Source organism: Eriocheir sinensis, unplaced genomic scaffold, assembly GCF_024679095.1.
Source record: "Eriocheir sinensis breed Jianghai 21 unplaced genomic scaffold, ASM2467909v1 Scaffold1331, whole genome shotgun sequence".
Lineage (NCBI taxonomy): Eukaryota > Metazoa > Arthropoda > Malacostraca > Decapoda > Varunidae > Eriocheir > Eriocheir sinensis.
Window position 1 is genome coordinate 45,069 of NW_026110664.1, and position 12,432 is coordinate 57,500.

At 43.6% G+C, this 12,432-nt stretch overlaps 1 long non-coding RNA gene across 1 annotated transcript in view; it reads left to right on the top strand.

Annotated features, from left to right (window-relative positions):
* Positions 1 to 2,114: 2,114 nt before the first annotated feature.
* The window catches only part of LOC126989844 (uncharacterized), a 39,667-nt gene continuing 29,349 nt past the window's right edge, over positions 2,115 to 12,432 (top strand). The window contains exons 1-2 of the long non-coding RNA XR_007743785.1: positions 2,115 to 2,221; positions 9,787 to 9,872. This is a non-coding gene — a long non-coding RNA (uncharacterized LOC126989844). The remainder of the gene's footprint in view (positions 2,222 to 9,786; positions 9,873 to 12,432) is intronic.

A 12,432-nucleotide genomic window follows, 5' to 3' on the forward strand; every position in this document is an offset into this window, starting at 1 on the left:
CGTCGCTGCTACCGGGCTAAGAAACTACCCTTGGAAATAATCAAAACTCCTATGAAAGCCTTGTCATTGTGTGTTTGTGTGTGTGTGTGTGTGTGTGTGTGTCTGGGCGTCAAAATGTTTAAGAATCTGGCCCTCCTTCACCATTACTTATACCCTAATAATTCTCACCATCAGTCAGTTACCACCCCCTTTACCCCTTCCAGGATGGTGCAGGGCTCTCAGGAGATGGACAAGCAGAAACAGGGGACCAGAACTCACAGGTGTTCTTTATTGAGTGTGTGAGTGCTGCTGTCGTCACCATGAACACCTGCTCGGAGGCACCAAGTGAGTAGATGACGCTATCCAGAGTGACTGAAACAGGGAGGGCTTTGGGGAGTGAAACAGGGCTTGGGGTATCTGAGGTACAGTGAAACAGGGCTTAGAGAGGAGCTGGGGGAGTGAAACAGGGCTTGGGAAAGTTATATCTAGGCTTGCGGGTGTCTGAGGTTGAGTGAAACAGGGCTTACATAAGTTCCTAAGTGTGTGTGTGTGTGTGTGTGTGTGTGTGTACTGCCCCTCACACAAGGCACAAAGGTGTATATATATATCCCTACATTTGATATACTCATTTATTAGTTTGCAAGGGATTTGAATTTTTATGTTAAATTTTACTCCCAACAAAATATTTTTATCACAGGGGACAAAGGTTTGTACTAAATGTCTGGGCACCTCAGTTCACCTATTTGAAAAGCCTCTCATAGTACTTGTTGGGGTGTCCATGGGGTGTTTTGGGATGCTGGTAATAGTTTTAACACGCCCTCTGCACCTTGAATGGGAAAATCACCCATGAAAGCCCTGTTAATCTTCACTGTGGCCCTGGGAAACAGTCATAATAGAAGCTGAAACTCTCTCGTATAAGTTGCTGGGTTTCCACGGACTGTTTTGTGATGCTGGGTATAGTTTGAGCTGACTCCTGCACCTTGATAGGGTAAATCACCCATGAAATCCTGGATAATTTTCTCTGTGGCCTTGGGAAACACTTGTAATGGGATATCATTATGTATAACAATATTGACCTAAGAACATTTAATTCTTTATTTTTCCAAGGCATGAGTGACCCCCAAACCCTCCCTTCCACAGGACCCATCAAGCCAGTCCGCCATGCAAGACTGCCTGGTCAAGATGGGGTCCAGCCTTGCACAGAACTGCTTGGCTGGCCAGTGCCACAAGTTGGTGGTGACAAAGTAAAGCCCTCCATGACTGCTACAGCCTGATGGATCTCAAGGTAAGTTATGGGCTGAGAGAAGGATGATGTAGCAATGTAAGGCTCAGTTTATTTTACCCTGCTGCCAACGAGGTAACTTTTGATATGCAGTTTGGAATGTCTGTCAACTTAAGGTGTCTGGTGCAGTTTAGGGAAGGGTTAACTTTCATGTTTTCAGCCTATGTTAAGAGCAGGGAAAGTGTAGAGTGACAGGACTTAGAGGAAGAGAAGGAAAAGGAGTGTAAGTCAGAGAAGGGAGGGAAGGAGGATATGGATAAGGATGGAGTGAGAGAAAGGAAGGAAAGAAATATAAAGAAAAAACTGGAAATGAAAGGAAAATAAAGAGGAAGAATATGCAAATACCAAGATGGAGACAGAGAGAGAGAAAGGAAAGAAGGAAGGAAATGAATATATATAAAGAAAAGATTAGGAACAAGAGGAAAATAAATAAAGGATGAGGAGGAGGAGGAGGTAGAAAATACAAATAAAGATGGAGACAGAGAGAGAGAAAGGAAGGAAGGAGAATATTGAAATAAAGATGAGAGGAAGAGAATGGTCATCTGTTTTGTCCCCTGCTAGTTGAGCACTCCTGGTGCATGTTCCTGAAGTCTCTGCGGGCATGTGGTCCCTGAGTGAAGGCAGCTCGGCTGTAACAGCAGCTAACCACGGGCTGTTCTGGAAAATACTCTCATTGTGATTCCCCCTCCCAAAATTACCTTAAGTAACTCCAACCAAACCTTACCTAACTTTCCCTAACCCTAACCTCACCTATCCTGCCCTGCTCAAGAGTACAGACTTGGGGAATATGCCTCCTGGTAACCCCTGTCATGGCCTGCAGGTGTGTGGTGACCCAGGCTGTGGAGGTGGCTGCCACTCACTGCTCCAGCCACTCACAGCTGTACCTCAGGAGCCAGACACCATCTGCTTCACTCCTGCCCAGACTTTGCCACTCACACACAACAGCTGCTTCATCTTAAGGTAGGACTGCTTGATTATTATTATTATTATTATTATTATTATTATTATTATTATTATTATTATTATTATTATTAACCAAGAAACAGACCCTGCTGGAAAGAGTCAAAGGCTATAAACCAGAGGGTGAGTGACATTGTTATGAATATTAAGAACATTTTCTTCAGTAATCTTTGACAGAGTTGCAGTGTTATGATAAATGAAATTATGAAACTTAGGCTGCAAAGCAGCCTGAATCTACGACCTGTTGTTCGTTGTTTTTAGGTCTACAAAAACTTCTTTACTCTCAATTTTAGGCACTTGATACACTAAAGCAATTAATAAATCACGAACACAGACTTTACTTGTTCATTATGTATTTATACCTTGGAGGAAGATTTATACCACTTGGCATTCCAAACCAAAACAAACCTTCTTTTGACCTGTATCGCTTTTCATCGGCTCATCACGGCCATCACTTCTTCTGGTACTAACTCTCCTCTCTGCCTCTCGTAGTTGCTACATTCTACAATTAGGTGTTCCACTGTTTCTTTCTCCCCAGTGTCCTAGACAGCTACAGCCCTTTGTGTTGCTAAGTCTCATACCTGTCAAGCTACTGTGGTGTCTTGCCATAAGATTTTGCGTTAGAGACCATAAGTTTGTGTTGAAAAGACTTCCGACGGACTCAAGCAGGGTGCACGAGATACCCCCACACACACACACACACTAATCGTAATAGTAACCGTTACTCAGCATGCTCACATGGATTTAAATATGGCGCGTCACGATATATTTAAAATTGTTTAAAACAAACATGTTAACCTTCTCGCGCACAGTAAGTTTCCAGTAAGTTTCTCTTCCACTCACCATGCATCTCTCAGGCCCGACCAGCCTTTTTTTGCCGCCGCGAAACTCTTACCTTTCAGTATGTATTTTACCATCACAGATATGTCGTACCCCAATAAATTTGGTATCAATGGCTTCATAAAGACTTGTACTAGAACATGCGCAAATAAAAATAGAGGAAAAAATATATATAAACAATAGAAGCTCGTTTCAAGTCTCCGTATAGAGTATTGTAGACAATAAATCCTAAGTACCAACTCTTCCCCACTTGCTATCTCTAAATTTTGTGGGTCAACTTTTTCACCCGATTATATGTTTGAAGCGGAACAAAGTGAGGATTCTTATGGTATCCTCAAAATCTTCATTCGCCTATTAGTTCCTGAGTTACTGCAACAAAACTGTATTTTTTCCTCTCCCATCAGAGTAGCCTAACAACTAAAAATCGCTCCATGCTCCTCATTTACGCTCTTTAGAAAGGTTGCCATATGTTATCATTAAGAAACTTATCCCGACAAATGACGCTCCAAATTTGACGCACTTCCACTGAAAACTTAAGTTTTAATCAATTTTTACTTCTATAGCGTGTTTAGCATCATCGTGCGCCAGGACCTTTACCTTTGATGATGCGAAACGCGTCATCGTGCGAAGGTTAAAAAAACATTGCCAGCGGAGAAAAAAATGTAAGATTTTCAACTTACGCCGTAAAACTTGAAAATCGCTGAAATTACGTAAGACTTACGCAAAAAACGTAAGACTTGACAGGTATGAAGTCTTGGTGAGAGTGAGTTCGGCCCCTCAGCGGCTCCTTTTGGTACTGTGCGGGTTTCGGCCTTTTGAATATCTCATTACCACGAGTTCTACTGACTAGATTCTGTTCGGTACTTTCCAGATTGAACATAAGTAAGTCTTCTTGGAATCTATTGGAAAAATGGTTCAAGCTATACATGCGGCAGGAGATTAGACAAAAATGGGAGAATGGTGTAAGCTTGGGTGCGAGTATTTAGCTTGTAATAACTGAATGGTTGAGTGTTTCTCACCACCTCACCTGAAATATGTTAGCATAAACACTTGGGATCAATGTCTTGTAGACTATAGGCACAGTGCATCATGACTTATCACGTGAGAGATTTTAAAGTGTGCGAGTCTTCATAGCATCAACAGGCCTTGACTCTGTTTTAGTTAAAGTAGCTAGCGATCACTGGCAATTTTGGGGGGACAGAACTCCTCTAATTGTCGCTGACTGTATGGCTTGTCCCATTGCCTCATGCAGTGTGTGTGTGTGTGTGTGTGTATTCACCTAGTTGTGACATACGGGAAAAGAGCTACGCTCACGCTGTCCCGTCTCCATATCCTCTCTTATCCAACTTTTTCTTAAAATCATGAATGTTTCTTGCACAAACCACCTCCTCCTCCAGTCCATTCCACAACTCAATGCTTCTGTTTGGGAAGCTAAACTTTTTCACATCTTGCCTACGTGATCACCCTCAACTTCTTTCCATGTCCTCTCATTTCCCTCTCGCTCCACACGCACTCCAGATTCTCCACCCTGCTCACCCTGTACACCGCTATCAGGTCTCCTCTTTCTCTTCTTCTCTCTAGGGTTGTGAGCCCCATGCTATTGAGTCTCTCCTCGTAAGTCCGATCCCTAAGTTCCGGTACCATCTTAGTTGCCATTCTCTGTACTCTTTCCAGCTTTCTTATATTCTTCTTTTCGTGAGGAGACCAGACCACTGCTGCATACTCCAACCTTGGCCTTATCATTGTAACTATTATTTTCTTCATCATCTCCTCATCCAAATACACAAATGCCGTCCTTATGTTCTTCAGCAAACTCATAGTTTGTCCCGTTATCCTGTTGATGTGTTTGTCCGGTGACATGTTCTCTGAGACAGTCACTCCCAAATCTTTTTCTTCCACTCCTCTGCATATTATCTCACTTCCCATCTAATAATCATATTCACATCTTCTACCGCTCCTACCAAACTCTATTTTTTTTACATTTCCCAAGGTTGAATTCCATCTGCCATGTACCACTCCACTCCCATATTCTGTCCAGGTCCCTCTGCAATGCCTCACAGTCCTTCACATCATTGACTCGTCTCAATAGCTTTGCATCATCTGCAAACAAACTCACATGGCTGGTCACTCCCTCCACCATATCATTTATACAAACAGCAAACATTATCGGTGCCAGCACTGAACCTTGTGGGACCCCACTCCTCACTGGGCACCAGTTGGAAACCTTGTCCCTGATTATTGTCCTCATTTCCCTGTTAGTTAGGAAGTCCTCCAGCCACTTAATCAGTCCATCACCAACTCCACCCCTATTTTTAATTTTCCAAATTAGTCTTCTGTGCAGTACTTTGTCAAATGCCTTTTTCAAATCCAGGTACACTCCATCCCCCCAGCCTTCTCTCTCTTGTATTAAATCTGTCACCCTTGAGTAATAACATGAAAAGTTGGTGAGTTGAATCCAAACTGGCAATCCGAGATAATTCTCTCACTTTCTAAAAATTCCGACCACCTGTTTTTAAGTAGCCTCTCACATATCTTCGCAACCACACTAGTGAGTGATACCGCTCTGTAATTTAATGGGTCCTCTCTCTTTCCTCCTTCATAAATTGGTACTATGTTTGCTCTCTTCCAATCTTGTGTGTGTGTATGTATATATATATATATATATATATATATATATATATATATATATATATATATATATATATATATATATATATATATATATATATATATATATATCCATCCTAGGAGATTTCAATGTTCACCACCAGCTTTGGCTTTCATCCTCTTTCACTGACCATCCTGGTGAACAAGCCTACAACTTTGCTATCCTCAACGACCTAGAGCAGCTGGTCCAGCACCCTACACGTATTCCTGACCGTCTTGGAGACCGGCCCAACATTCTAGACCTCTTCCTTACCTCAAACCCTTCCGCTTATTCTGTCAAACTGTTCTCTCCGTTGGGCTCCTCCGATCACAATCTTATTTCTGCATCCTGTCCTATCGCTCCTGTACACCCTCTGGACCCACCGAAGGCGATGCTTCTGGCATTTGCTTCAGCTCGGTGGGACGACCTGAGGTTGTGTTTTTCTGATTTCCTGTGGAATGATTATTGCTTCCAGGATAGAGACCCTCTGTGTGTGCTCAGCGCATCTCAGAGGTGATTGTCTCTGGAATGGAGGCATACATACATTCTCGTTCTTTCTCTACTCCTCACGCAAAAAAGCCTTGCTTTAATCACGCTTGTTCTCGTGCTGTCAATGATAGAGAGGTAGCTCACAAAAGATACCAGAGCCTTCAAACTAATGCTAATTATGAACTTTACATTTCTGCCCGAAATCGTGCCAAATCTATTCTCCGACTAACCAAAAATTCTTTCATTAATAGAAAATGTCAAAACCTTGCTTTCTCTAACTCTTCCCGTGACTTCTGGCATCTAGCCAAAAACATCTCCAACTTCACTTCTTCATCTTTCCCTCCACTCCTCAGTCCTGACGGCAACACTGCCGTCTCATCTATCTCTAAGGCTGAACTCTTCTCTCAAACTTTTCTAAAAACTCCACTCTGGACGATTCTGGGCATATTCCTCCTACTCATCCCCCCTCTGACTCCTTTATGCCTGTTATAAAGATTCTTCAAAATGATGTTTTCTATGCCCTCTCTGGCCTCAATCCTCAGAAGGCTTATGGATCTGATGGAGTGCTTCCTATTGTCCTTAAAAACTGTGCCTCCTTGCTGTCACCCTGCCTGGTCAAACTCTTTCGGCTCTGCCTGTCAACATCTACCTTTCCTTCTTGCTGGAAGTATGCCTTCATACAGCCTGTACCTAAGAAGGGTGACCGCTCCAATCCCTCAAACTACCGTCCTATAGCTTTACTTTCTTGTCTATCTAAAGCTTTTGAATCAATCCTTAACCGGAAGATTCAAAAGCACCTTTCCACTTCTGACCTTCTATCTGATCGCCAGTATGGGTTCCGCAAGGGTCGTTCTACTGGTGATCTCCTTGCCTTCTTAACTGACTCTTGGTCATCCTCTCTTAGCCGTTTCGGTGAAACTTTTGCTATTGCGCTGGACATATCAAAAGCTTTTGATAGGGTCTGGCACAAATCTTTGCTTTCTAAACTACCCTCCTACGGTTTCTATCCTTCTCTCTGTACCTTTATCTCCAGTTTCCTTTCTGACCGTTCTATTTCTGCCGTGGTAGGCGGTCACTGTTCTTCCCCTAAATCTATTAACAGTGGTGTCCCACAGGGTTCTGTCCTATCTCCCACTCTCTTTCTGTTGTTCATTGATGATCTTCTTTCCAAAACGAACTGTCCTATCCATTCCTACGCCGATGATTCCACTCTGCATTACTCAACTTCTTTTAATAGAAGACCCACCCTACAGGAACTTAACGACTCAAGGCTGGAGGCTGCAGGCAACAGCCTCAGCCCTTACTATTATTTCCGATTGTGGCAAGAAGAACCTGGTGTCCTTCAACGCCTCAAAAACACAGTTTCTCCACCTATCCACTCGACACAATCTTCCAAACAACTATCCCCTATTCTTTGACAACACCCAGCTATCACCTTCCTCAACACTAAACATCCTCGGTCTATCCTTAACTCAAAATCTCAACTGGAAACTTCATATCTCATCTCTTACTAAATCAGCTTCCTCGAGGCTGGGCGTTCTGTACCGTCTCCGCCAGTTCTTCTCCCCCGCACAGTTGCTGTCCATATACAGGGCCTTGTCTGCCCTCGTATGGAGTGTGCATCTCATGTGGGGGCTCCTCACACAGCCCTTCTGGACAGAGTGGAGGCTAAGGCTCTTCGTCTCATCAACTCCCGTCCTCTTACTGACAGTCACCTACCTCTTAAATTCCGCCGCAGTGTTACATCGCTTCCTATCTTCTACCGATATTTCCACGCTGACTGCTCTTCTGAACTTGCTAACTGCATGCCTCCCCCCCCTTGCCCGCTGCACACGACTTTCTACTCATGCCCATCCCTATACTGTCCAAACCCCTTATGCAAGAGTTAACCAGTATCTTCACTCTTTCATCTCTCACGCTAGTAAACTCTGGGACAATCTTCCTTCATCTATATTTCCTCCTGCCTACGACTTGAACTCTTTCGAGAGGAGGGTATCAGGACACCTCTCCTCCCGAAATTGACCTTGCTTTCGACCACCTCTTTTGTTTCTTTTTTAGGAGCAGCGAGTAGCGGGCTTTTTTTTATATTATTGTTTCCTTTTTATGTGTGCCCTTGAGCTGTCTCCTTTGTTGAAAAAAAAAAAAAAAAATATTATAAAAATATATTTATATATATATATATATTTTTATATTTATATATATATATATATATATATATATATACTCATGGTCTCACCCATCGGTTTAGCGTATTCATGATCAACTAATTGTGACCCCGCTTATCTGGCCCCAGTTTCGTATCTGTGGATGCATTGACGCTAAATAGGAAGGCAGAGAGGAGGGAGGAGGCAGAGAGGAGGAAGGGAGAGAGGAGGAGGAAGGCAGAGAGGAGGAGGAGGGAGGCAGAGAGAGGAGGGGAAGGGAGAGAGGAGGAGGCGGGGCAATGGACGTTAAGGCGGTGTCACACTAGCACTTTTTCCGTCGATTAATGCCATTTCCGTCAATTTTCATCGTTCATGAACTTACCGCATGAATTTGTCAGGCGATCAGGATCGTTCCGCCTGCAAATTTCCGCCTTTGTTTACATTTCCAAGACCAAGACCGAGACTTTCCGTGGCTTCAACCTGTCTCAAGCAGCTCTCCTGCAGTGACAGCCTTCCTCATCCTGGTGTCATTTCTGGCAATAAGAGGTGTCACTAACTCCAGAAGTCTGTGGTACTGGCTCTTGTCCAACCTGATCCAATTCTTCAGAGTCTCATGATCCTCTAAACTCAGCTCTTTTAACAGCCTGTGGTACACACTTTCTCTTTCCCGACAGGCCAACCATGAGCGCATCCATGCATGCTTTTTGGCTTGTTTAGCTCGTCTAAGTCTCACAATACACAGTATTAGGTTCAGAGCAGCGTATCTTTGCCGCAGCGTGGACTCCATGTTTGTTTACATTCCTATGGTCTGTGCCGACGGAAAGTTTCAGACGAAACACCGTTTGTGTGTGACAGGCCGCAGCCAAGATATCGACGATTTTCAGAAAAACGACGGAAAAAGTTGACGGAAAAAGTGCTAGTGTGACACCGCCTTTAGGTTGCTCCTGAGTGGCGTCACGGTTGAACTGTGGCGTAATGCTTTCCTATTGGCCAGCAGCTCACTCAGGGACGACTGCTATTGGTCGAGATTTTCTCATAGCAACATTATCCTAAAAAAAAAAAATTCACGCGCCGCCACACTGCAGTGTTGCCAGATTGGGCTACTTATCGCAAATTGGCTACTTTTGGGAACGAAAAAAACATGTTTTATATGACGTGTCAGAGGTGACTTCCCCAAATGCATATTTTCCCATAGGGTTATAGTCCCGCCGTTCGCGGTTTCGCGCATCGCGCCGAAGTCCGGGAACGAAATACCATATATATATATATATATATATATATATATATATATATATATATATATATATATATATATATATATATATATATATATATATATATATATATAAAACCAAAAAAACATTAAAACAAAATAAACATCCTTTTTTTACCGTGTTTTTCTCCAGCCTGTCTCCAACTGTATATTTATGAACCATTATTTGCAGGATCAGCGATGTGGAACCAGCTGTACCACCACCACCACCACCACCACCAGGGGAGCCACTCACTGCCACAAGAAGGAAGGAAGCAGGTATGTCTTCTTATTATTGTGTGTGTGTGTGTTATTATTATTATTATTATAATTATTATAATTATTATATTATTATTATTGTTGGGCTGTTAAAGCCCAACCAACAGGTCCTGTTGGCAGTAAGGGCAGGCACCAGTACTGGTATTGGCAGTACTGTGTGACACAGTCAGGGCACCAGTCTGCTCATCAGTCTGGTGCTGTTGTAGAGTCAGTACTGTTAGGACCTGTCCTGTACTGGTACCTGCCCAAGCCAGCCCTACCCCCAGCTGGACCTGTGTGTTCAACCCTTTTGATGCTAAACCCTTGCAGCGAGGACCAGCGTAACTTGCCGGTGGTGCTAAATCCTTGCAGCGAGGACCAGCGTAACTTGCCGGTGGTGCTAAACCCTTGCAGCGAGGACCAGCGTAACTTGCCGGTGGTGCTAAACCCTTGCAGTGATCACCAGTCGCACTCAAATTGCCCGCATATGAGAGTGTTCCAACACTATTTCTCACCCCACAGCACTGCCAATTGAGTGAGTTTTCCACTAAATTTGGTGGAAAATCATATCAGTCTAGAGCGGAGAAGCGCAGAAAATCTACGGACGAGTAACTGGTGGATGTTGTTGTCCAATATTGCAGCATTTTTGCATAGCTTGACCTCACTGATTTTTTGACCATATAGTTGTAAATTTTACATTTGGCAGTACTGCCCTGCCAGCACCCCATCATCAAGAGAGCTACTCAGCAATTGCCTTACGGTTGACCGTCACGCACGCACATAACCGAATCATATAGATCTTGGCCTCTTCTTTCCAAAGGTGTTTTTGTTTTTTGGTTGTGGTGAATTGTTTTTGAGATACAGCGGTTGCAAGAGCGAGCACTAGCGTCACTTGCTGAACGTGCCTGTACATTTGCAGGAGAGGCTTACATAACCGAATCTTATAGATCTTGGCCTCCTCTTTCTAATGTTTTTTTTTTTGTTTTTTAGCTGTGATGAATAGTTTTTGAGATGCTGAGGGTAAAAGAGACCCCCTCCCCCAGCTGGGCTGCCCGAGTGCGCCTGGGGGATAGTCTCGCTGCGAGGGATTAGCAATGAAGGGGTTAACAGCTGCTGGCAGGTATGATTGTGTTCAGAACACTGATCTCTAAATCTAAGGATTGGTTAAGTCTGTGCAAAGCTTGAAGCCACAGCCAGCTTTGGTTCCCTGGGCCCATGTAAGGTTTGGGACGTCAGTGAGTGGCAGGCAGTGATGAAACACTGCTGCCTTACAAATTTATTGAATATTTTAATGCCCTCACTACCATGTGTGTATGCCAAAACAACACTGGCTGCCTGTTTTGCCTGCCCAAAACAAAGGAAATGTCAGCACCTGCCTGTAACATGCTCTAAGTACTGATGGCTGTGATATTTTGAAAGTGTTACCTGATTGTGTTGGAAATGCTGCAAACCACAGTAATAATGATGTCTGCAACATTTATTTAATGGCTGACACAACAAAATCAGACATAGCATTGTTGTCTTGCAAGATTTGAAGCAAAACAGTTACTCTATTGGATGGTGACCAAAGAAAACTGTCACACCTGGTGACTTGTAAACTGTAACACTTGTTCTTCCTCAAGTCATCCCAGTAATACTTAACACATGCCAGTGTGTACAGCATGATACTACAGCCAAGGAATTATTGTTTTGTGCCAAGTATAGGAACAGATAGTGTTTACTTTCACTTAATGGGATAACAAACCATTAGTTAGGGCACTCAGTACACTTGTAATGGAGTGTGTTAGCACGGACACACTCAGCCAGTGATGAGTCGTGAATGTTTCCCTCAACAGCTGAGGCCCCGGCCTTCAGGACTCCTGCCTGGCCCACTACAGAGAAAGACACCAACAGGTCACTGCTTTGTACACTCTCCACACTTTTATCTCCTCATTTATATAGAAAGAAGTATTCACTAGTAAATGATGCCCATGGAAGGGAAACTTAAGCACCTGAACTTGAAGAAGAAGGAAATGTCTGAGGCTTCATGGTGAGGACTGTTTCAGGGATGAGCTGTTTGTAAGGAATTTTTGTAACTTACAGTACACTATGTGTGTCCAATGGTGTTTCTTGCAATCATCATCCTTTCCTTTGAATTGGCCAGAGTGTCCCCATGAAGCTTTGGTGTTGATGAAGACATTCTCTGGGTCAGCCTGTGTACATATTGCGGTAAATACAGGAACGTGTGAGTCCACAGCTATACAAAACACTGAACCCGCGATTATGTGATCACAGGTGTACAGTTAACATGGGCATGGACACTTGTGGACAGAAGTGAAGACAGATTGCAGAACAGCCTGGCAGGACTGGCAACTCATCCCTGACCTTACTTGGACATTTCCTTCAAGCCAATAAACTGGCCCTGAGAGATATATGTCATGCCCCAAGAGCATACTTTTCTATTTCCTCTATTTCCCAACACGTCCTCTGTGTGTATCAAACACACTAGACATTAATCAAGATCAGGGTATACGATGGCTGCCTGGGATTGAACCAGCGACCAGCGTGAAGGAAGAACCACTCCTTGCAGAGTCGGCCAAGA